General features: G+C 43.4%; 1 protein-coding gene across 6 annotated transcripts in view; it reads left to right on the top strand.

Moving 5' to 3' along the window:
- The first annotated feature begins 7,694 nt into the window (after positions 1-7,694).
- The window catches only part of LOC145349822 (microtubule-associated protein 2-like), a 251,261-nt gene continuing 235,056 nt past the window's right edge, over positions 7,695-23,899 (top strand). For all 6 annotated transcript variants that reach the window (XM_080198387.1, XM_080198386.1, XM_080198388.1 and 3 more), the window contains exon 1: positions 7,695-7,783. The gene's annotated coding sequence lies outside the window, so the exon portion shown is untranslated. The remainder of the gene's footprint in view (positions 7,784-23,899) is intronic.

The following is a 23,899-nucleotide window of genomic DNA, read 5'->3' as shown; positions in this document are numbered from 1 at the left end:
TCTGGTGCGTAGGATGCTTAGTGGTGATCTTATAGAGGTCTATAGAATAATGAGAGGCATAGATCAGCTAGATAGTCAACATCTTTTCCCAAAGATAGGGGAGTCTAAAACTAGAAGGTATAGGTTTAAGGTGAGAGGGGAGAGCTACAAAAGGGTCCAGAAGAGCAATTATTTCACACAGAGGGTGGTGAATGTCTGGAACAGGTTGCTAGAAGTAATAGAGGCGGGTACAATTTTGTCTTTTAAAAAGCATTTAGACAGTTACATGGGTAAAATGAATATGGAGGGATATGGGCCCAATGCAGGCAACTGAGACTAGTTTAATGGTTAAAAAAAAGGACATCAAAGAAATAGAAACCCTACAGTGCAGAAAGTGGCCATTCGGCCCATCAAGTCTGCACTGACCACAATCCCACTCAGGCCCTAACCCCATATCCCTACATATTTACCCATTAATCCCTCTAACCTATGCAGGACACTAAGCGGCAATTTTAGCACAGCCAATCAACCTAACCCACATATCTTTGGAGTGTGGGAGGAAACCGGAGCACCCAGAGGAGACCTACGCAGGCACAAGGAGAATGTGTAAACTCCGCACAGACAGTGACCCAAGCCGGGAATTGAACCCAGATCCCTGGAGCTGTGAAGCAGCAGTGTTAACCATTGTCCTACCATGCCACCTTCTAATGGGCCAAATGGCCTTCTTTTGCACAGCAGGGATTCTATGACTCATCCATCATCTTGTGTTGCCAAATAAATGTGTACATTGTTTACAAGGACAGTCTTTACAACAATTCTCTGGAATTATGAGACATTATGTAATTCTTGGACAGAGAAAGGATTAATGGAAGAGCATCCTCATCATTAGGGGAAATACATTCTGAGTGCTAGACTGTTAGTTTCATAAACGGATCCAGAAAATATTAGAGGTTTCAGACTAAACACAGCACTTTAATTATTAAAATGGAAAATGTTGGCAAGTCCAGCAGCGACTGTGGAGAGAGTTAACATAGAGTCCATATGACTTCTTCAGAGATCATTTTGACTGTTATGGACTCAAAATGTTCGCACTGTTGCCTCCTCTACAGATGCTGCCAGACCTGCTGAGTTTATCCAGCATGTTTTATTTTTATTTCAGGTTCCAGCATCCACAGCACTTTGCTTTTATTTTGACAGTTTAATTCTTGTGAAAGTTGAACTTGTTTTTCAGGTCAGCAGCAGCGTCAAACATTCCCACGTCAAGGATAGCATAGTTGCATCATTTCTGTACCTCTATAAAAATATGCATTGGACCCAGTTTCTGAGCAGTTGCACTTCTACGCCAGTTTACCAACCTTTGATTCTTCCTGCAATGTTAAACCGTTTACAACACCTAATCTTGGTTGAGTCAGGAAAATGTGTTTGCAAAAGTCTATGTGCCATGTCCCCAGTAAAGTCGTTACAAGTAAAATCTAAATGCTTCACCTTCCCTCACCACACAAAGATAGAGTAACCCAGCAAATAGGGTAGTATGGTGGTTAGCACTGCTGCCTCACAGCGCCAGAAACCCAGGTTCGATTCCTGGCTTGGGTCACTGTCTGTGCATGTTCTCCCTGTGTCTGTGTGGGTTTCCTCTGAGTGCTCTGGTTTCCTCCCACAGTCTGAATGACATGCTAGTTAGATGCATTGACCATGCAAAATTCTCCTTCAGTGTACCCCAAAAGGTGCTGGAATGTGGCAACCAGGCGATTTTCACAGTAACTTCATTGCAGTGTTAATATAAGCCTACTTGTGACGGTAATAAATAAACTTTAAAATCTGACAGCGAACAATGTGGCTTTTTGCTCTCTGATGCCTCAACTAATGCTATGCTTGTTCAGATGAATGAGATGCTTTCGTTGTTTTAATCATTCATTTGTATTTTTCCACAGATCTTGTCTCCTTCCATGGTTATGGCTATATTGGCCCATTAACACCCCTCTCCCGAGTCAGCTGACAATATTGTAGTTGACTGCGTAATTTGGTCACAGAACGAATAACATTATCTGACAAAGAACTAAGATAACCTGAGGTATAAACTAAAAAGAAATTGCTAGAAAATAACATGGGTCAGTCAGAGTTGGTTGACAGTCAATATTCCAAATGTACAGTCACCAGTGGAACTGAATAAAATGAACAGCATTTTAATCGATATGGAGGGAGGGAAAAGGTAGGATTGTAGGTGCAGTGTGCTTTAAAGGAGTCAACAAGATTGTTAGATCCTGACAGAGGGGGTTGTGTCTAATAAGAACATAAGAACATAAGAAATAGGAGCAGGAGTAGGCCATCTAGCCCTTCGAGCCTGCCCCGCCATTCAATAAGATCATGGCTGATCTGTTGTGGCTCAGTTCCACTTTCCCGCCCTCTCCCCATAACCCTTAATCCCCTCTCTTATCAAGAACCCATCAACCCGCTTCTTAAAAATATTTAGCGAGGCAGCCTCCACCACTTCAACGGGCAGAGAATTCCAGAGATTCACCACCCTTTGAGTGAAGAATGCTGTTAAGCAACATCCTGAAGCTCTGGAACAAATGAATACGTTTTTACAGTTGTTTGCAGCTCATTCATACAGTATCATTTTGGAAAACCAAAGGAGAATTGATGCCTAAATTTGGCTTTCTGGACACTCATGCAACCAAGCTGGTGCCAAACCAATGCTTTGCATTGCCTTGGCACTGGACCCAACCAGAGAGGTTGATTAAGGGACTTTGACATTTGGGCAGCTCGGGGTCTACAGAATCCCCCCACAGTGCAGAAGCTCCTCATAAATTCACCCGGGTTTTCACTCTGGAGAGGACACTTTGGTTTCATTGCAGAACACTAACATGCATGGAGTGATAAGCTCAACTTGATTGGCATCAAGAGTAGGTGCGATAGGAACGGCAGATTTTGAGGGCTTTCTTCAAACAGGAAGGGACCACATTGTCCCATTGGTCAGCCTCAGCTCTCTTCCAGTTGGACAGCCCCAGATGAATAAAGTGCTGGCCTGTCAGGTCGACCTGCTTTAATGGATGCTTAGAGCTTAGGGTCTCTCTCTATCTGCCTCTCCACTCAAACAGGATCTTTAAAATCATGAATGTTTATGCACCAATGTTCTGGAAAACACATCAGCTCTAAAACACTATGGATAGCCTGAGGTCCTGGAAGGAGCTCAGTAAATGCAAGTTTATTCTCTGCCATGTAATATGAAAATTATAACGGTGAATTTATTTTTGACCAATTCTTTGGTTAGGTGGATTGGCCATACTAAATTTCCCCTTAGTGTCTGTGGGACTAGCTAGGGTAAATGCACAGGGTCATGGGGATAGGGTTCCCTTTCAGATGTACTCTGACCTCTGGGAATCACCATAAGACCTCTTCCAGGTTGGCTATGTGTTCGCATTCCAATGTTCCTATGGCCAAGACATTGTCCAGTGCACTGCTACCTCTTGGAGTATGTTCTTCATGACCTGTTGAAAAATGGAGCATACAGACGACACCCCAAAGGGCAGGTGGAGGGGAGTCGTTTGTCACATACTTCTGGGAAGGCTCGTCCAATTCAAGCTGGAGGTACGCATGGCTCATGCCCAATTTCAAAAATACTTGGCCCCCAGTTAACTGCATAGGTCTTCAATCTGGAATTTGGGGGTCTCGGTCAGGTTTGGAAATCCATTGACAGTAAGCTTATAGTCTCCACAAAGTCAGACCAACCTGTCTGGTGTAAGGGCAGGAACAACATCACTCTGTGAATTGTATAGGTCATATTGTGCACAATTTTCCAGGTGTTCCAGTTCCAACTCTACTTTTTCCGACAGGGATTATGGAACTGGCCACGGTCTAAAATACTTGAGTATAGCATTGGGGTTGATGTAGACCTTAGCTTTGGCTCCCCTTATTTTTCCAAGCCCTTCCTGGAAAACTTCAGGGTATTTATTGTTGACTTGTACATTTCCCCTGTGCCCAGCCTGAGGATCTCCAGCCAGTTCAGTCTGAAGTATTGGAGCCAATCTCTCCCCATGAGGCTCGGTCCTTGTCCCTGTATAATGATGAGTAGAAGCCAAACTTACTGTCGCCTGTAAGTCACTACGGTTGCTGTGGTGTTCTTTATCTGCAATGCTTCCCCTGTGTAGGTGACCAGCCCGGCCTTTGTGTTTTCTAAGTTCAGGAACTGAATACCAACCTGGAGGCAATCATAAGTCTGCTCCTTGATAACGGAGACTGCACCCTCTATGTCCACTTCCATTTTTAATGGGTGGCCATTTGCTAAAAATTCCACTATTATAGGGCAACCTTTGTCATGGAGATGTGATTTTAATTGTATTGTCCCTGTTCCTGGTTGTGGCATTGTAGGAGAATTCATAACAGGGAACAAAGAAATGGCTGAGGAACTAAATTCATACTTTGCTTCAACCTTCACAAAAGAAGAATAAGATACTGGAATTCCTGAGAAACACGGGTTTTATTGAGGAGCTGAAGAAAATCAGTATTAACAGAGAAATGGTTTTGGGGAAATTAATGGGATTGAAGGCAGATAAATTTCTAGGGCCTGATAACATTCATTCCAGAGTATTTAAGGAAGAGACTTTAGAAATAATAGATCCATTGGTGGTCATTTTCCAAAATTCTTTAAACCCTGGAATGGTTCCTACAGAGTTGAGTGTAGCTAACATAAGCCCGCTATTCAAAAAGGGAGGTAGAGAGAAAACAGGGAACTGTAGATCAGTGAGCCTAACATCAGGAGAAGGGAAGTTGCTAGAATCCATTATCAAGGATTTTATAGCACGGCATTTGGAAAGCAGTAATATAATCATACAAAGTCAACATGGATTTATAATGAGAAAACCATGCTATACAAATCTACTGGAATTCTTTGAAGATGTAATGAGTGCTGAGAACTGGTGGATGTAGTTTATTTGGACTTTCAGAAGATTTTGACAAGTTTGCACATAACAGATTACTATATAAAGTACATGGGATTGCGGGAAGTGTCTTGCGATTGATAGAAAGCTGTTGAGTCGACGGGAAGGAAAGAGTTGGAATAAATGGGTATTTTTCTGAATGATGGGGAGATGCCGGCATTGGACTGGGGTAAACACAGTAAGAAGTCTCACAACACCAGGTTAAAGTCCAACAGGTTTATTTGGTAGTAAAAGCCACTAGCTTTCAGAGTGGAGGCACAGACCATTTTCTAATGGGAAAATGCTTAGGAAATCAGAAACACAAAAGGACTTGGGAGTCCTTGTTCAAGATTCTCTTGAGGTTAACGTGCACATTCAGTCAGCAGTTAGGAAGGTAAATTTAATGTTAGCATTCTAGTCGAGAGGGCTAGAATACAAGAGCAGGGATGTACAAGACTCTGGTCAGACCCCATTTGGAGTATTGTGAGCAGTTTTGGACCCCATATCTAAGGAAGGATGTGCTGGCCTTGGAAAGGGTCCAGAAGAGGTTCATAAGAATGTTCCCTGGAATATACAGTTTGTCGTATGAGGAACAGTTGAGGACCCTGGGTCTGGACTCATTGCAGTTTAGAAGAATGAGGGGGATCTTATTGAAACTTACAGGATACTGCGAGGCCCTGGATAGAGGGGACGTGGAGAGGATGTTTCCACTAGTAGGAAAAACTAGAACCAGAGGGCACAACCTCAGGCTAAAGGGATGATCCTTAACAACAGAGATGAGGAGGAATTTCTTCAGCCAGAGAGTGGTGAATCTGTGGAACTCTGCTGCAGAAGGCTGTGAGGCCGGATCATTGAGTGTCTTTAAGACAGAGATAGATAGGTCCTTGATTAATAAGGGGATCAGGGGTTTTGGGGGAAAGGCAGGAGAATGGGGATGAGAAAAATATCAGCCATGATTGAATGGTGGAGCAGACTCGATGGGCCGAGTGGCCTAATTTTGCTCCTATCTCTTATGGATGTCCCTAAACACGACTACGTTCATTTACCCCCTCCAATGTGAATGTTCCCGCAGTGCTGTGGTTAGTTTGCTTATCCTCCTTGCGATCCTTGTTCTCACTCACAGAGCCTGCAATGATCAGTGTGACAAATACAAGGGTGTTCACTGCTCCAATGCTACCTACCTTGTATGGTTCCACCCTTCCAGCTTAATAACAAAAATGAAAATTTTACTTCAGTATTATTGAAGCTGAAGCTACCCTTTGTAACATGACAAACTATTCACAGTCCAGTGACTGGAACGAGATAAATATTTCACCTTAAGCGGACAGAATCACAAGGTGCCACTGCTGTTTGATTTGTTTAAACAAAAACACAAAAAGCCCACTTTAAATCCTTCCCAATTCCTAAACGTCAGAGTAAAAATTTATTCACAAGTACATTAACACTGAAATGAAGATATTTTGAAAATCCCCTAGTTGCCACACTCAGGCACCTGTTTGGGTTCACTGAAGGAGAATTTAGCATGGCCAATGCACCAAACCAACACGGTTTTCGAACTGTGGGGGGGAAACTGGAGGACCTGGACGAAACCCACACAGACACTGGGAGAATGTGCAGGCTCCGCACAGTGACCCAAGCCTGGTATCGAAACCAGGTCTCTGGCGGTGTGAGGCAGCAGTGTATTAGAAGTAAGGCAGTGTATAGTTTCACAGATCCCCACAGTGCAAAAGGAGACCGTTGAGTCTGCACCAACAACAGCCTATCCCCAGGTATTTGCCCTGTTAATCCCCCTCATAAAAAGTCTGACAACACCAGGTTTTAGTCCAACTGATTTATTTGATAATAGACTCACAAGCTTTCGGGGTTAGCCCCTTCGTCAGGTGAATGGAGAGTTCTGGCCTCAGACAGAGCATATAAAGCACAGACAGTTTAGAGATTACCTCCTCCCTCGTACCAAGGGGCAATTTTAACATGGCCAACCCAGCTAATCCGCACATCTTTGGACTGTGGGAGGAAATCTTACCCAGACCCAGGGAAACATGCCAACTTCGTGGAGAGGTCACCTGAGGTTGGAATTGAACCCGGGTCCCTGGTGTTGTGGGGCAGCGGCACTAACCACTGTGCCACCCTGTAAAGTGCCCTATTCTTTTTTATATAATGTTGTGGGGAAATGCTTGGAAAGTCAGAAAAAAAACACACAAAGGGACTCGGGAGGATTTGTGGAAAGGGAGGATTGGGTTTGTGGAAAGGGAGGTTTGGGTTTATGGAAAGGGAGGTTTGGGATTGAGGAAGGGGAGGATTGGGTTTGTGGAAAGGGAGGTTTGGGTTTATGGAAAGGGAGGTTTGGGTTTATGGAAAGGGAGGTTTGGGTTTATGGAAAGGGGGGATTGGGTTTATGGAAAGGGAGGTTTGGGATTGAGGAAAGGGAGGATTGGGTTTGTGGAAAGGGAGGTTTGGGTTTGTGGAAAGGGAGGTTTGGGATTGAGGAAAGGGAGGATTGGGTTTATGGAAAGGGAGGATTGGGATTGAGGAAAGGGAGGATTGGGTTTATGGAAAGGGAGGATTGGGTTTGTGGAAGGGAGGCTAGCTCCATTGTTCACTCACTGGAAAGTGTTAACAAGTGACTGGGAAAGTTACACTGAAGAAGATCCTCTGGCCGAGGCTATTGGCTGGGTGCCTACAGGCAGTGGGAGGAGGAGTGGGGGCGGGGGGGGGGTGGTGGTGAGCTAGGCGCGCCCCCTTGCGCGCCCCCGAGGGCGGGAACGCGCTCTCCCCCCACCACCCCCCAGTCCTCGCCCCCGAGCACGGCCCCTCCCTCTTGCCTGTGTCTGACTCTCAGTCAGTCAGTCAGTGCTGAGCCGGCGAGAGGAGCAGCAGCAGCGGCTCAGGTAGGTGCGAGCCCAGCCACACATCACACACACAGACAGACACAAAGGCTGGGAGAGCTGTGGAGGGGGCACCCTCACACACACCCACCCACACACACACAATAGCAGGGGGGGGGTCTGTGCTGCCTGTAAACCCAGGGTAAAAGGGGGACATGGTTACCCCCCCCCTCCCCTTTCTATGGTCCACGATGGGATGGACAATATTGACAGTGGCTGTCGCCGCCGCTACACAATTACTGCAGTTGGGCTCTCCTTGTTTTTTATTCCCCCCCTCTCCCTGCTGCAACTTGATGCATCGCCTTTTGCCTTAAAATCCCCACAAATGTTCCAATTTTTGTGTGTGTGTGTGTGTGTGTGTGTGTGTGTGGGGTGGGGGGGGGGTGGACCCTCACTCTGTCCTTTTCAGCACTGTCATCCGATGGGGCTGTCTGTCTGCAAACAACAGAAAATCTCCCCCCCCCCCCCCCCGCGTATCTGTATTTATGATGGTGGGGCTGTGTGTGTGTGTGTGTGTGTGTGTGTGTGTGTGGGGGGTGTTATTTTTATTTTGCAGCATTTAAATGGGGGTCAAAATAATTGCTGACCTCTCTCTCTTTGTCTTGTGCATGGAAATTTGGGGACTCGAGCCTCCCTCATTCTGAGCTGCCGGTTGTCTGTAGCTGATTAGTGGTGGGGGTGGGGGGTTAGTGACTGACTCAACAGCCTCTTTTGTTCTCTTTCCAGCATTTAGCCATTGATTTGTGAATTAAGCTCCCATTCCCATTCATATTTGTGGACCAGAATAGGTACAAAGGGAAATTTAAATTGCCACTGTCGGTAATTGGGATAAATAACATTTTTTTTTAAAAAAAACAAAAAATATTGTTCCTCTCTCTCTCTTTGGGGAAGGTGCGTTCGTTTTCTGCCCTGGTCGAAGTGTTATTTTTATGTGGCATTTGCTTCCCCCCCCTTCCCCATTGTAATGGGCTGTTGACAGTGTCAGGTACTGATGGCGAATTGCCTCCTGACTGAATGTTCCAGAGCTCTCTCATTGCAGTGTGAGCTGCCTCCACCCTCAGGCAGCACAGCGGAAGGGATTGGTGTGTGTGCTGCAGTGGCTTTCAGCTCTCTTGTATTAAAGAAGATTAAGAGGGAGGGGAGGGTTGGGGAAAGGGGGATGTTCCCGGCTACGAGAGTGCGCTTGCGCCTTAGCTCAGGCTCCCTGACAAAACACTCCCAGTCACAAAGGGAAGAGCTGCAGCGAAAAGCCACCTGCCTGCCAGATGGTGCTGGGAGCCAAGTTACCCAACTCTGCTCTTAACACTTCAAGTGACGTTTATTTCGACACAGTGACCAATTTACTCAAAAGCTGGTGCTTGAATGACTGATTTCGTTCCTTTGTTTAGCCACACAAGGCCTCACGCGGGGTAGCGCAGTGGTTAGCACTGCTGCCTCACCGCCAGCGACCAGGGTTCGATTCCCGGCTTGGGTCAGTGTGCATGTTCTCCCCGTTTCTTCATGGATTTCCTCTGGGTGCTCCGGTTCCCTCCCACAATCTGAAAGACGTGCTGGCGCCGAACAGGTGCCGGAATGTGGCGACGAGGGGGTTTTCACAGTAACTTCATTGCAGTGGTAATGTAAGCCTACATGTGACATGGATAAATGAGCCTTAAATTTGTTCTGAAGTTTGTATTTTAAATGTCACCGGCCCTTTGAGTGCCCAGCGCTTTTAAAAAAATATTTGGATGAGCGCTTGAAATGTGTCATATTCAAGGATATGGTACAAGTGCGGGAAAATGGGATTAGCACACCCTTAGATGTTGTCGGTGGCACAGTGGTTTAGCACTGCTGCCTCATAGCACTAGGGATCCGGTTCAGTTCCGGCCTTCGGTGGCTGAATGTCTGGGATTTGCATGTTCTTCCCGTGTCAGCGTGTGTTTCTCCCCACAATCAGGAAGATGTGTGGGGTCAGGTTGATTTGCTGTGCTTAATTACCCCTTAGTGCCAAGGAGGTTAGTAAGGTAGATATGTAGGGTTGTAGGGATTTGATCTGGGTGGAATTGTTGTCAGTACAGGTTCAATGGACCAAATGGCTGCCTCCTGCACTGTAGGGATTCTCCAATCCAGACTCAATGTGCCAAGGGGCCTTTTCTGCACTGTATGACTCTGTGACTTGTATACAAAGCAATTTCAGTTTTTTTGTTTTCAAAAAAAAAGGCAATTTGAAACAGTTTTGGAAAATTTGATCCAGGATTCGATCATTAATGAGCCCTTTTGTGTGTACTTGGAAGTATGACAGCAAGATTGTAGGGAACTGCTGGATACAATTTGTAAAATGATTAAGGTTCAAAACATGGGGGAGTGATGGAGAGAGAAAAAGGGCTTTTGTTCTGAGTTTATGAATGGCTGGACTTGGGGGGCAACAGTTTAGCACTGGGTTATTGGTGGTGCTCCCAACTATTAAGGATACTGAAAGAAAATTTGGGCCAATTGTTCTTCATTTTCTTCATATCTGTTTAAAAGGTAAATGTGCAAGAGATCATTGCTGTGTGTACATAGAATAAGGCCCGAGGGAATGATCGACTGGAAATGTTCCAGTGAAGCCATAAATCACAGGAATCCAGCTGAATGGTTTGTGAATGCCATCTTGGGTTTCAGCCTGTAGCATAATTTTAGGTCTTCTGGAGTTTACATAATAGTGGCCTTTTTGTTCTATTTTTCCCCACCCATTTGCGGGTATTTCCCATGTTGGCAGATTGATGCATGGCAGGAGCAAAAAAAGTCTGATAAAGTTAGGGTGGCGTAGTGGTTGGCAAAGCTGCCTCATTGCACCAGGGACTCGGGTTCAGTTACGGCCTTGAGTAACTGTCTGTGTGAAGTTTGTATATTCTCCCCGTGTCTGCGTGGGTTTCCTCCAGGTGCTCTGGCTTCTTCCCACAGTCTAAAGCTGTCCGGATTAGGTTGATTGGCCATGCTCAATTGCCCCCTAGTGTCAGGGAGATTAGCAGGGTGAATGTGTGAGATTATAGGAATAGGATCTGTGTGGGATTGTTGTTGACGCAGCTTGATGGGTGAATGACCTCTTTCTGCACTGAAGGGATTCTAAATTCCAGGTGATCTTTTTTGTTGATCCTGTCTCATTTCTTTAGCATCTATTGGGCATATATCATTACAAAGTGAATTTCATCGTTAAACCTACTTGACAAATTTATACTCCCCCCACCCATATATATTTTCCCTCCCTGTGTGTAAGATGGCAGTTTATTCTGTGGTATTCCTTCACAAATATCAGCAGTCCTCTGATACTAAGTATTTTGATATGTCTAGACAGTAATCAGCTGTACGCTTGCTGATTGGGGGATTGGACGTTGCCTTATATGTTGTCATTTATCACCCACGTGGATTCATTTTTGGAAATCAGTGGATGGCAAACAGGAGTATGAAGTTTTTATCTTCTCCAACCTGGTTACTCTGAGGCCAGTTGTAATGTCCTTTCTTATGGTTCTAACTAAGACCATGGGGCTTTTCTGGTATTTGTGGTACTGTATACATTGTGGAGCTTCCCAAATTACAGTTAACTGTGGTACACTCCCTTTTATTTACTTTTATTTCCTGCTGGTTCTGTTCATTTTTTTTAAAGTAAGAAGTCTCACAACACCAGGTTAAAGTCCAACAGGTTTATTTGGTAGCAAAAGTCACTAGCTTTCGGAGCGCTGCTCCTTCATCAGGTGAGTGGGAGTTCTGTTTACAAACAGGGCATATAAAGACACAACCTCAATTTACAAAATAATGGTTGGAAAGCAAGCCTTTGCAGGTAATTAAGTCTTAAAGGTACAGACAATGTGAGTGGAGAGAGTGTTAAACACAGGTTAAAGAGATGTGTATTGTCTCCAGCCAGGACAGTTAGTGAGATTTTGCAAGCCCAGCAAGTCGTGGGGGTTACAGATAGTGTGACATGAACCCAAGACCCAGAGAGTGGGTGTCAATGGGTGCTATTCGGATTGGCGGTTGGTGACTAGTGGAGTGCCCCAGGGGTCGGTGCTGGGGCCTCAGCTATTTACCATTTATATAGATGATCTGGAGGAGGGAACCGAGTGTATGGTGTCAAAATTTGCTGATGACACCAAGATTGGTGGAACGACAAATTGTGCGGAGGGTGTGGAGAGTCTGCAGAAGGATCTAGATAGGCTGGGCAAATGGGCCAGGAAATGGCAAATGGAATTTAATATTGGCAAGTGTGAGGTGGTCCACTTTGGTAGGAATAATGGTAGGAAGGACTACTACTTACATGGCGAAAAGCTGCAGCATGCAACGGTGCAGAGGGACCTTGGGGTCCTTGTGCATGAGTCGCAAAAACCCAGCCTGCAGGTGCAGCAGGTGGTCAGGAAGGCGAATGGGATGCTGGCCTTCATAGCGAGGGGGGTTGAATATAAAAGTAGGGAGGTCTTGCTGCAACTGTACAGGGTGCTGGTGAGGCTGCAGCTGGAGTACTGTGTGCAGTTTTGGTCGCCGCACTTATGCAAGGATATTTTGGCCTTGGAGGGAGTGCAGAGGAGGTTAAAAGGCTGATACTGGAGTTGAGGGGGTTGAGCTATGAGGAGAGGCTGAATAAACTGGGCTTGTACTCGTTAGAGTTTAGAAGAATGAGGGGAGATCTCATTGAGACATATAAGATGATGAATGGGATGGATAGGATAGAGGTGGAGAGGCTCTTCCCGCTCAGAAAGGACAGTAGGACTAGAGGGCACAGCCTCAAGATAAAGGGGGGGGCGCAGTTTAGAACGAAGTTGAGGAGGAACTTATTCACTCAAAGGGTGGTGAATCTCTGGAATTCTCTGCCCATTGAAGTGGTGGAGGCTGCCTCGCTAAATATATTTAAGACGCGGGTAGATAGGTTTTTGATAGTCAAAGGGATTAAGGGTTATGGGGAGAAGGCGGGAAAGTGGAACTGATCCACTTCAGATCAGCCATGATCTTATTGAATGGTGGGGCAGGCTCGAAGGGCTAGATGGCTGACTCCTCCTATTTCTTATGTTCTTATCCCGGTTGAGGCCGTCCTTGTGTGCGGAACTTGGCTTTCAGTCTCTGCTTAGCCTTAAACAGACCATTGTCCGCAGCAAACTACCCAGCCTTTGGGAGAACAGTGACCACGACACCACACAACCCTGCCACAGCAACCTCTGCCAAACGTGCCGGATCATCGTCACGGATGTCATCACCTGACAGGAGAACACCATCCAACTCGGCCAACATTGTCTACCTGAAATGCTGCAGGAAAGGATGTCCCAAGGCATGGTACACTGGGGAGACCATGCAGACGCTTTGATAATGGATGAATGAACACCGCTCGACAATCACCAGGCAATAGCATTCTCTTCCTGTTGGGGGACACTTCAGCGGTCACGGGCATTTGGCCTCAGATCTTCGGGTAGATGTTCTCCAAGGAGGCTTCATGACACGTGACATCGCAGAGTTGCTGAGTAGAAACTGATAACCAAGTTCTGCACACATGAGGACGGCCTCAACCGGGACCTTGGGTTCATGTCACACTATCTATAACCCTCACAATGCTCATGACTTGCCTGGGCTTGCGAAATCGCATTAATTATCCCAGTTGGAGACAATACACATCTCTTTAACCTGTGTTTAACCCTCTCTCCCTTCACATTGTCTGTACCTTTAAGACTTGATTACTTGTAAAGGCTTGCTTTCCAACCATTATTTTGTAAATTGAATTTCTATCTTTATATGCCCTGTTTGTGAACAGAACTCCCACTTGCCTGAAGAAGGGGCAGCACTCCGAAAGCTAGTGGCTTTTGCTACTAACCTGGTGTTGTGAGAGTCCTTACTGTTTTTACCCCAATCCAACGCTGGCGTCTCCACATCATTTTTTTAAAGCCAGTGAACTGCCGATGATGTTGCCAAACAAGAAGGTAGAAGAGGTAATGAAACCCAGTGTGAGGGCAGTGAATTGATCAGTGTTAATTGATTTAATTACTGAAGCCACATAGGTTAATGATTGGAAATCAGTGTGATGCTGAATATAAACACTGAGCCATGACTTTTGATGTTTAAGTAGTGAATGATGATGGCAAAAATAAACATGGAATGTATGTTTATTGTTGTATTGCATAATACAAGTTCTTGCTACAGTTATTAATAATATTTGCACAGCGAAATCATTAAAGTCAAACATTTTCTTTTCCTGTTTATATTCTAACACAGTTAAATATTAGGCATATCACAGTTTAGCAATGCATTTGTGTTCCTGTACCCAAAGTGTTTTGGCTTGCATACATATACAAAGGAAAAAGATGATGATCAATGGTGGAAACATCTCAAAAGAAAGCAGGCAGGTTAAGTAACTCCCAGTGTTTCTCTTTGGCCACTTGGCGGTGCATTGGAGCAACCCAGGGTGAGAAAAGCATCGAGTTTTGTTTTTGCCCGTATGGAAAAATGTGAATTCCTGTCCTGGCATGTACCGTTTGGAACCTAGTGAAAGCAACATCATGTGATGCCACTAGTGCGTCCATCAACTACTTCAATGGAAACGTGTGGTTTTTGTTACAAAATCAGGAGTGACTTATTATTGGTACTAAGTGGAGTTGTTAATACATGCAACAAATTTCATTGCACTTTACGTTGTTCTGAAAACTGACTGTTTGTGAACATAAACCTATAATTATTTGTGTCAAAATATAAAAAAAATACTTTTACTGTTGGCAGATGGATGGATATTTTTGTTCAGCACTTAGCACTTCCAAGTAGCTGTACTCTGGCAAGGATACTGTGGAGGTTTCATTTTATTGCAGCAATATATTTTGACTATTGGAGATTCTGAACACCTATTAATCAGTGATACCAGTGCATTTGGTCAGTTTCCAAGTCAGAAATTATACTGAAGGAAAAGTAGTATTTTTAGTTAAGTTTAGGTCACCAAGCCTTCTGATTTTTCCCAGAAGCATTTTGGGAGCCAAGCGTATATTTAGAAAAACAACGTTTCAGCTGTTATTGAAAAGCAAGTTAAATTGAGCCAACTTTTGCCACTTGTCATTTGGCAGTCAGTAAGAAAATAAATATATGGTGTTATTTTTCCTTTAGTTGAGCTGGCAATTAATGGTTTTGCTGAAAAAAGTCTGCACTGAGACCAGTATACTCTCCAACAGGTTAATGTAAGAACTAGTGAGCACATCTCACATTTTCTTCCATTCATATCCATTTAAAAAAAAGCCCCTTCAAAATCATGCTCTGTTTAGGTCAACATTTGACATCATTAGGTCCAGTATTAGCATGGGCGAGTAAAATTGTACTTAAATAATTTTAAGGAAATATATTCACTTTCAATCTAGTAAGTGACAAGTTTATAATATAAATGAGAGGACACAGAGGTGCAGAGAAAGTGTGGGACCTTGGGAGTGAATGTCCACGGATCCCTAAGGGTAGCAGGACAGGTTGATAAAATGGCATATGGAATCCTTTAATTTAGTAGCTAGGGTTAGATTATAAGAGCAGGAAGGTTATACTGGAACTATATAAAACAATATTAGTTAGGCTTCAATGTGAGCACTGTGTGCAACTCCAGTCACCTCATTGCAGAAAGGATGGAATGGCATTAGAGAGCGTTCAGAGGAGGTTGACAAGGATGTTGCCAGGACTGGAAAATTGCAGCTATGGGGAAAGATTGGATAGGCTGGGATTATCCACCTTGGAACTGAGGGGAGATTTGATTGAGATGTACAAAATTGTTCGGAGCCTGGCTAAACTGGATTTACTCTAGCAGAGAGATCAGTGACTAAGGGGACACAAATTGAAAGTGATAGATTAGAAGGGAGATGAGAAAAATCTTCTCACCTCAACTGTGCGGGAGTCTGGCACTCACTGCTTGGAAGGGTAGTAGAGGCAGGTGGGTGTCTGGATGTTCACCTGAAGCTGCAGGGTTATGGATTAAATGCTGGAAATTGGGATTGGGAAGAGTGGTTTGTTTTTCAGCTGGCACAGACTCAATCGGTCAACTGGTCTCCTTCTGTGCCGTAAACCTTCTATGATTCTATGAAAAGATTTAGCAATGATTTAATCATATTGAATGGTGGAGCCGTCTCCATGGGCCGATTGGCCATCTCCTGCACTGTAGGGATTCTGTGTTTAAACTGTTTACAAAGGCACGTACCTAGCCAAGACTACAGTAATTGATTTAAAATTTGAATCCATCGAAATTCTACTTTTTCTGAAGATATTGTGTAAAAAGCCGATATTGGGTGTCTTTGAATAATGGGCTTTTGAGCTTTTTGTAGTTAAGCTCAGCATCTACTTTTGATGGGAGGAAATGAAGATTCTGTTCGATGCATCTCAATGAATAGGTTTAAAATAAAGCATTTAGAATTGCTTAAAACATTCTTTATATTTACAATGCTCTTTGGTATAGGAGCAGAAGTAGGCCATTTGGCCCAATGAGTTTGCTCCACCGTTCATAGAAACTCAGAGCAGGACTTGGCCCTTTGAGCCTGCTCTGCCTTTCAGTATGATCGTGGCTGATCCTTGGTCACAATTCCACATTGTCAGTTTCTCCCCATACTCCTTGGTACCATTAAAATCTAAAAAATTATCTCCCTCTTTTTTGAATACATTGTGTCTTGGCCTCCACAGCCTTCTGTGATAGAGAATTCCGCAGGTTCACTACTCTTGAGTGAAGAAATATCTTTTCATTTCAATCCTAAATGGTCTTCCCTGTATCCCGAGACAATGGCCATTGGCTCTAGATTGCACAGATAGAGAACACATCCTCCCTGCAATTATTCTGCCTAGCCCTGTTAAAATTTTATACACTTCATTCAGATCTCCTCTCATCCTTCTAAACTCAAGTGAACACAAGCCCAGTTGAATCAGTCTCTCCTTACAGGTCCTCGCAACCTCAGTATCAGCCCAGTGAATCTCAACTGTGCCCCTTCTCTGGCAAGGGAGACCAAAACTGCATGCAGTACTCCAGCTGTGGTCTCACGAAAGCCATGTATACTGCATTAAGACATCTCTACTTCGGAATTCAAATCTTCTTGCAACGAATGCCAACATAACCAACAAGCAATGTTTTGATTTCCGTTGCTTTCTGGGGTAGTGAATTCCACAAGCTCGCCACTGTTTGGGTGAAGAAATTTCTCCTCATCTCAGCCCTAAAAGTTCTATGACACCCCCACACGGGGGACATTCTTCCTGCATCAACCCTGTCCAGTCTTGTTAGAATTTTATGGGTTCTATGCAATTCCCCCTCATTTCTTTGAACTAGAGCGAGCACAATCCTAACTAACTCAGTCTCTCCTCATATATTAGTCCCACCATCCCAGGCTGGTAAACCTTCACTGCACTCCCTCTGTACCAAAAACATCTTTCCTTAGAGAAGGAAACCAAAACTCCACACAATATTCCAGGTGTGGTCTCACCAAGGTAAAGTTTTTTTTTATTGGTGTCACAAGTTGGCTTACATTAACACTGCAATGAAGTTACTGTGAAAATTCTCTAGTTGTCACACTCCACGCCTGTTTGGGTACACTGAGGGAGAATTTAGCACCTAACCATTGTGTCTTTTGGACTGAGAGGAAACCAGAGCACCCAGAGGAAACCCATGCAGAAACGAGGAGAATGTGCAGACTCCACACAGACAGTGACCCAAGCTGGGAATCAAACCCGCATCCCTGGCGCTGTGAGGCGGCAGTGCTAACCACTGTGCCACCATGCCGTTAACAAGGCCCTGCAGCAAGTTATTCCTGCTCCTGTACTTGAAACCAACATCAATTCTGCTAGTTACATCCTTGAAGGATCCCAGTAAATTTGCCAAGCATGAATTTCCCTTTCATCAATCCGTACTAACTCTATCTGATCCTGCCACTGTTTTCCAAGTGGTCTGGTATAAAATCCTTGATAGTGGGCTCTCGCAATTTTTCCACTACTCACATCAGGCTGACTGGTCTATAATTTCCTGTTTTCACTCTACAGTAGGATTACATTAGCTACTATCCTATCTGTAGGAACAGCTCCAAAATCTATAGAGCCTTGGAAGGTGACCACCGATGAATCCACTATTTCTAGGGCCACTTCCTTCCGCGCTCTGGAGTATAGATTGTCAGGCTCTGGGGATTTATTGGCTTTCAGTTCCATCAATCTCCCCAACACCATTTCTCTACTAATACTGATTTCCTTTAGTTCCTCCCTCTCACTAAACCTTGTGTCCCCCCAAAATTTTGGTATGTTATTTGTGTCCTCTATTGTGAAGCCAGACCTAAGGTATGTATTTAATTGGTCAACCATTTTTTATCCCCATTATAAATTCCCCTGTTTTCTTGACAGTAAGGGACTGGCATTTGACGTCTTCAATCTTTTTCTCTTCATGCACCAATAATAACTTTTACAGTGGGCTCTTATGTTTCCCACAAGCTTACTCTTGTTCTTTGTTTTCCCCTTCTTCAACCTCTTGGTCCTCCTTTGCTGAATTTTAAACTGCTCCCAATGTTGAGGTTTGCTGTTTTTTCTGGTCAATTTGTATGCCTCTTTCTTGGTTCCAATACTGTCTCTACTTTCCCTTGTAAATCATGGTTCGGCCACTTTTCCTGTTTAACTTTGGTGCCAGACAGGAAGAAAACCAATTGAATAAACACTTGTTGCAGTTCACCTTTAACCCTATTCATTTCCATTTTCACCAGCACCTTTTTCTTACATTCCTTCGATTCCTCCTTCTCACTAGACACTTGGTTCCCTAATATTTCTGAGGAGTTATTTGTGCTGTCTTTTGTGAAGTCAGAAACAAAACAGGCATTCAAATTTATTTGTTCCCCATTATAATTTGCTTGGCTTCTGATTGTAACATTTGTCCTTACTAATCTTTTTCTCTTCAAAATTTTATAGGAGCTTTCGCAGTCACTGTCTATGTTCCCTGCCATCTTAATCTTGTGCTCTAATTTTTCCCTCTTGATCAATTTTTTTGTCCTGTTTTGCTAATCTCTAAATTGCTCCCAATCCTTAGGCTTATTGCTCTTTCCAGGAAATTTAAATGTCTACTCTTTGGATTTCATATTATCCCTGATTCCTTTGAAGGCTGTGGTTGAGTCGCCTTTTCTCTTTTAGTTTGGTGCCAGCCAGCATGAATAATAGTTGTAATTAATGCATGTGTTCTTTAAAATGAACCATTTCCTATCCAATGTCAACCCCTTTAATAAGGTTCCCCAATCTGTCCTTCTCAATTCATACCTCAGACTCCTTGTTCACGTTTATTTAGATTCCAAACCCTAGTTTTGGATTCAACTACTTCATTCTCGATCTTAATGAATTCTATAATATTATGGTCACTCTTCCCCAAGATTGTTAATTGCACAGCAACAAGTCTAGAGCAGCCTGTTCTCTGGTTGGTTTCAAAGAATTGGTCTAAAAACCCAGCACTTTAGCTTTATGCTAATTGCATGCGATATGATATCTTGTTTAAAACCTGCTTTACATCTCCACTGCCGTTTAGGGGCCAATAGACAATCCCAGCTGCTGCTTAGTGTTTCTTATCTCCATCCATACAGATTTTCACAATTTTCTGAGCAAATATCCTTCCTCCTTATTGCATTTATTACCTCTTTTACTAACTATACTACCGCACCACCTTTTCATCTGTCCTTCCTAAATAATGAATACCCCTGGATGTTGAGTTCCAATCCTTGGCAGCCTTGCAGCCATGTCTCTGTAATTGCAACTATATCTATACAGTTTATATCTATTTGCCCTGTGAATACATCTACCTTACTGTGAATGCTCCGCACATTAAGACACAAAGCCTTTAAACTTGACTTTTTAACCTTGTTAGTCAGCTTAGCTTTATTTTGCATTTTGGCCCCATTGCATTTTGCCCTTTTTGTTATGCCATCCACTTTTGCTTCTTACATTTATGTCTTTTGTTTCTGTCCTTGTTTCACTCTTCTCTTGTCTCCTTGCTCAGGTTCTCACCCCCCTGTCATCTTAGTTTGAACCCTCCTCGATAGCACTAGCAAACTCCCCACCCCGATGAAGCTCGTCCTGCTTGTTCAGGTCCCATCTTCTCCAGAACCAAATCTAATGTCCCAAGAATCTGAATCCCTCCCTCCCTCCTACATTATTTCTCCAGCCACATGTTCATCTGGTATGTCCTTTTATGTTTACTCTTGCTAACGCATGAATGGTGGGGCAGGCTCGAGGGACCAGAGGGCCCACTGCTGCTCCCAGTTCTTACTGATGGAGGCTAGCTTCATATTTATTTTTCCTCAACATGCAGCTATTGGAATGAACAGACCTGAGGCCGAGGGTGACAGGTGAAACACAAGATGGTCGCAGACCATGTCAGTGCAATAAAGTGCATAATCCGAAGGGTTTACCACAGAAGAAAACTGAGAAACAGCTGAAGGGCTTAAATATATTGTTTTATGGAAATGATGAGGCATTATCCAAACTGCAGCAGCAGTTGACAGAGCAGAGCAAACAGCTGGTTGTGAATGAAGGAAAATTATCTTAACCCAAAAAAAAACCCCACAAAAAGAAAACAAAGCTATTACACGGGAGAATGTTTGTAACAAAGCTGAGTTGAAGGAACCCCACCAGAAGTAGAGTCAAGCAGAACAACAGGCAGAAAATGTACTCTGAGAAGTCGCAGCCCTGAAGGACTCTGAAGAATCAATGCTTCAGTAAAGTAGTATTGGGATAATCACTGTGGGAGTCACGTGAAGCTAAACTGTGCAGAGTGGAACCTGGAAGGAGCCAGCATGGATACAGCACCCCAGCCTTGGACCTGTATATAGCTATGGATTAACAACAAATGTTTTATGTTCAACCATGCAAGTCTCCAGACTGCTATATGAAACACTAAACAACCTTTACAACAGTGGAAAGTGGCACCTTTGGAGTCAAGTCAATATTACACACTAATGTCAGGAAATGCCTACTCTGCATACTTTTGGTGCTTGATCCTAATGCTTACATTACCCACCTGCCCAAAATGGCACCCCCTGGAGCTGACTATAGTACTGTACGCACATAGAGTGGTGCCATTTTGGAGCAAGAAGTGGAACTGTAGTCCTTAAAATACATGCCCAATTTTGCAGCCACAAATTCAAACAGCTGTATCATTTCTCCTTTGATCTGCACTGGCCCATTCTGAAGATCAGGGAAATAGACATAGGAAGTTACTTACTTGGTATCCAGTATACGTTTTCTGTACTAATGTTTGGTTTTATATCATTCCATGAGAAAAGCTGAGAATAAAAACTCCCACCCGCCTGACGAAGGAACAGCCAGTTCTGAAAGGTAGTGGCGTTTGCTACAAATAAATCTGTTGGACTTTAACCTGGCGTTGAGAGACTTCTTACAATAAAAACTAAACATTAGTTTAGCTTGTGGCAAATGGGCAAACTTCATGTAAACATAGTTAGCAATGTTCCAATCATTGAAGTTACTCACATGCGAGAAGGAAGTAATTTCTCCGTAAAGGAAAAGAAGAAGCTTCCAGATGGAAACTAAATTGCTTTCCAGCTTTCTCAGATGAATTTAACGTGGAGGTCTGTTGACAGCTCCCCTATTCTGTATCTGCCATAACTTGGGTGCATTCATCACATGGTGAGGAGTTCAATGAAAAGTCAAAAAGCACGTAGCGTCAGTTAAATGCACGTGCTTAGACAAGACATCTAAAAGCAAACAGAACATTAGCCAATGTCAAATGTAGCTTTAACTTTCACGTGTTTTTCGGGATATTTTACTCTTTGATCCTGTGCGTTTAATATTAACGATCTTGGCGCAATTTTTGTACATTGTAGTCTTGAAAAAGGAATAGTTGCTTATGAAGAACTGTCTTGCAGCAGAGTAGAAATATTCACCATTCCTCCCAGAGGAACATGCATCAACAAACAATGTTCTGTTGGTTCCCGCAGGGCAAACATTGAAGGTGAGCTGCAGCCATCAAAATATGAACATAACTACATTCATAATGATGTCATTAACTTAAATAATGAGGGCAGCCATAACAACATGTTGTGTGTGTCTGTTATTCAGGCAATCAAATACATAACTAAAATATTTAATGAATGTACCTCCTTAATATGAATTGTTGTAGAAGCCAGTGGCCCTTTCTTAAAAGAAAACATGCTTTAAAAATCCAACAAACAAATCAAAATAGACCGTACATTTAAGCCATCTTTCAACATTAGGGCACATGTGAAGACTATTATACTGGCCTAAACATCAAGTTGGTCTACTAAAAATGAAATTTGATTCAAGCAGATTTTCTAATACATAAAAGCAAATTGCTGCAGAAATGTGAACTAAAGACAGAAAATATAGGCAATAATGCAATAAGCTTAGCAGTATTTGAAAGGTTGCAGACCTAAAATATTAATTCTCTTTCTTTCTTCACAAATTCTGCCAGACCTGCTGAGTATTTGCAACATTTTCTGATTTTCTTTTAGATTTTTAATTGGTTGGATTGTTCACTATGTATTCTCTCACACAAATTTAAATTTACAAAAATTTGTAAAAACCTGTGGCTTGAAAGCCCGTTTTACTCTGGTGATTTTCAGTGATGTGAAGTGATGTAGTTTGCATTTATGTTGTGGCCTTCACTGTTTTACCAAACTGTTGTCTTATTATTTGGAACTTGAAATAATTCTGTTTGAGTGTTTGGTTGCAAAGCACTTTGTTGTGCATGAAATAATTATATAACAATCCTGTCAATTCCTGATATTCCCTTTGGTCACTATATTAATTTACCTTAACTTAAAATAAGCCATATATTACACACTGACATGGCACAAGTCATTTTATGGTCTATTTAAAAGATTGCATGAAGAATATGGGAGGTGAAGGGATACAGCTTATTCTGGTTCATTCATTGCCCAGTTTCTGCTCATCTTATTCCCTCCCACCTTAACTTAAGTTCTGAGGAGAAATTTCTTAAACCATTCCTCTGATTTTTGACAAAGGGTCATCCAGACTTGAAACATTGGCTCTGTTCTCTCTCCACAGGTGCTGTCAGACCTGCTGAGATTTTCCAGCATTTTCTGTTTTTGTTTCAGATTCCAGCATCTAGACTAATTTGCTTTTATTTTCATAGAATTCCTGTAGTGTAGAAAGAGGCCATTCGTCCCATCAAATCTTCACTATCTTTTCTGACAGAGCATCCCACCAAGGCCCTGTCCTCGTCCCATATATTTGTCCCACTATGTCCCCCCTAACCTGCACGTCTTGGGACAATTCAGTATGGCCAATCCACTTAACCTGCACATCTTTGGATTGTGGGAAGAAACCGGAACACCCGGAGGAAACCCACGCAGGCATGTGGAGGGCATGCAAACTCTACACACGACATTCAACCAAGGCTGGAATCGAACCCGGATCCCTGGCACTGTGAGGTAGCAGTGTTAGCTGTTGATACGTAGCCATTGATACAAAGAGATGTAGAGCGACAAATAGTATTGAGGAATCGGTGGGCGGGGTGGGGGGAGGCTGCAGAAAGACTTGGGCAGGTTAGGAGAGCGGGCAAAGAAGTGGCAGATGGAATACAGCGTGGAAAAGTATGAAGTTATGCACTCTGGAAGGAGGAATGGAGACATTTTCCCATTTTCTAAATGGGAAAATGCTTAAGAAATCAGAAACACCAAGGGACCTGGGAGTCATCGTTCAAGATTCTCTTAAGGTTAAAGTGCAGATTCAGTCAGCAGTTAGGAAGGCAAATGCAATGTTAGCATTCATGTCGAGAGGGCTAGAATACAAGAGCAGGGATGGACTTCTGAGGCTGTATCAGGCTCTGGTCGGACCTCATTTGGAATATTGTGAGCAGTTTTGGATCCCATAATCTAAGGAAGGATGTGCTGGCCTTGGGGAGATTCACAAGAATGATCCCTGGAATGATGAGCTTGTCGTATGAGGAATGGTCCTGAGACCCAGGAATTCTGGGTCTGTACTTGTTGGAATTTGGAAGGATGGGGAGGGATCTTTTTGAAACTTACAGAATACTGCCTGGCCTGCATAAAATGGACGTGGAGAGAATGTTTTCTTTAGTAGGAAAAACTAGAACCAGAGGGCACAACCTCAGGCCAAAGGGACAATCTTTTAGAACAGAGGTAAGAAGGATTTTCTTCAGCCGGAGAGTGG

The sequence above is a fragment of the Carcharhinus amblyrhynchos genome, chromosome 11 (genome assembly GCF_965287045.1).
Source record: "Carcharhinus amblyrhynchos chromosome 11, sCarAmb.v2.hapA, whole genome shotgun sequence".
Classification (NCBI taxonomy): domain Eukaryota; kingdom Metazoa; phylum Chordata; class Chondrichthyes; order Carcharhiniformes; family Carcharhinidae; genus Carcharhinus; species Carcharhinus amblyrhynchos.
This window is presented reverse-complemented; position numbering and strand designations above follow the sequence as displayed.